General features: G+C 43.1%; 1 pseudogene; it reads left to right on the top strand.

Annotated features, from left to right (window-relative positions):
* The first annotated feature begins 589 nt into the window (after positions 1–589).
* LOC111161290 lies at positions 590–1,220 on the top strand (annotated as a pseudogene).
* Positions 1,221–2,399: the final 1,179 nt, after the last annotated feature.

Below are 2,399 nucleotides of genomic sequence, written 5' to 3'. Positions count from 1 at the left end.
GGCCTTTATGCAAAGAGACTTGGGTGTCAGACCACATCTGTTGGCTGATCTCTAAGGGGAAGTGGGGTTCAGGCAGAAGCTCAGGTGTTACCCTTGGAGCAGATGATCTAGAGGAAAAGAAAGTGATATGTACAGGGTCACATTAAGCAAATATATATTTTATCACCTTTGATCCTAACAGCTATGCAGGTTACCTATCATTATGACCAACACTTTTACCAAGGTACTTCTTTTAGGGAAGTTTAATTAATCAGTGAGACAACTCTGTTATCTCCTGATCAGCAGCTCACTCTGGAATTTCTCTAGATTTTTTTTTTTCCTTCCGCTTGTCTTGATGTCTCCAGGGTTCTAAATGCTATAATCTTCCTGAGGCTAACAATACATGCTCCCCACATTTTTCCTTTTTTAATTATACTCTGTTGTTTCTAAGCCACATTATTGAAATTTAAAATACTTCCTCTTTTAAAAAACAATTTCTAAATGAAAAAAACACTAAGTGTTGTGTTTTTAAAAAGGGAAAAAACATTTATAAACTGCACCTCAGACACTGGGTTAATGGTCTTGATTAGTAAAGTGCACTCAGTAACAAAATGATTGGCAACTCCTCCGCTTCCCTGGTCAGCTCAATGCTGACCTCCACAAGCTAACAGTCAACATGGTGTGTTTCCCACATCTTCACTTCTTCATGTCTGGCTTTGCACCTCTGACCAGCCTTGGAAGCCAGCGGTATTGGGCGCTCACTGTGCCTGAAATTAATGAGCAGGTCTTTGATGCCAAGAACATGATGCTGCCCGGGACGCCTGCTATGCCATTATTTCACTGTGGTTGCTGTCTTCCGTGGGCAGATGTCCATGAAGGAGGAAGATGAGCAGACGCTCAATGCGCAAAACAAGAACAGCAGCTACTTTGTGTACTGGATCCCCCAACAGTGTTAAAACAGCTGTCTGAGATATCCCACCCCATGGCCTCAAGATGGCAATCACCTTCATTGGAAATAGCAGAGTCATCTGGGAGATCTTCAAGAGCATCTCAGAGAAGTTCATGGCCATGTTCCAGCCAAGGCCTTCCTCCACTGGTACACAGGTGAGGGCATGGACGAGATGGAATTCACTGAAGCTGAGAGCAACATGAACGACCTTGTCTCTGAGTACCAGCAGTACCAGGATGCCACCACAGAAGAAGAGGAGGATTTTGGTGAGGAGGCCAAAGAGGAGGCCTAAGGCAGAGCACATCATCTAAGGCTTCTCTGTTCCCTCAGCCTTCCTCCTAAGTTGCCCTGGTTCTCTCCCTCAGAATTTGCATTTTCTGCTTCTGTCTCATTTTGTTTTGTTTTGCTTTGCTTCCTTTTTTGGCAGGGGGTGGTCCTAGAACAGTGCCTGGTACATAATAGGCACTCAATTAGTATTTGTTGGTTGTTGAATGTTTCTTCTCTCCCACTCTGGGAAACCTAGATTTTCTGCCCTTCTGGGTAACCCTGTATTTTGTTTTGCTGTCGATTTCTCCCATCTGTTCAGGTGATATTTCCTTTTGTTTTTTAAGATAATTCTCCAAGAAGCTAGGTCTCATCATATCTCATTTAGAACCACGTACTAAAAACCCAGTAGATGGACACTATCCTAAGCCCATGTGGTACACCGGGGGAAAGGAAACCAAGCTACCTCATAGTAGTAGCGGTACCTGTAAGGAAGGGGTAGAGTTTTCTATTCTAGAGCAGTTTTGGAGAAGAATACCCAGGTTATTGAGTCCTAATTTCCATGAATTTCCCTGCTCCTCTCTCAGCTTCACGGGAGGTGTTGACAGTATTAGTTCTATTTTTAGTCTTCTTCCAAGCTCTGTCCTGAGCTGTTCCTTTAGCAGGAGTCTGCCCCACTCTGTTAAGCAAGATCCTTCCCTCTCCTCTATAACCTCCTTCACATGTTAGATTCCTTCTTTTTCTCCTGGTTGGAGAAGGGGGGGACAAGGGACTAGCCTTGATCCCTAAAGTCTCCAGAAAGGCCATCCCCACCTTTTCTTAGTAGAAACCCAGCTCTACTTTGTACATGTGGAAAGGTGTGTATTGGTACCTAAATCTTTTGAATCATTCTTCCAGACAGGGGACAAGGAGACCCTCCACCTTTTGGCAACATCTCAGTTCTTCTTTTTGCTATTACCTACCCACTCTCCTCCATTGATTTCATCCTGCCCTACACTTCAAATTTCTATTTTGTGTTGAATTTGCTTTTTTTCATACTGAAAAATAACACTGCCCCAAGAGCCAAAAATAAATGACAACTGAAAAAAATGATTAGCAACTAATTTCAGCAAGAAATTCAAATAAATATATATAACAACAATAAGTATTGGGGTGCCTGGGTGGCTCAGTGGGTTAAGCCTCTGCCTTCAGCTCAAGTCATGATCTC

The sequence above is a fragment of the Enhydra lutris genome, unplaced genomic scaffold (assembly GCF_002288905.1).
Source record: "Enhydra lutris kenyoni isolate GAN:26980312 unplaced genomic scaffold, ASM228890v2 scaffoldscaffold83, whole genome shotgun sequence".
NCBI lineage: Eukaryota > Metazoa > Chordata > Mammalia > Carnivora > Mustelidae > Enhydra > Enhydra lutris.
This window is presented reverse-complemented; position numbering and strand designations above follow the sequence as displayed.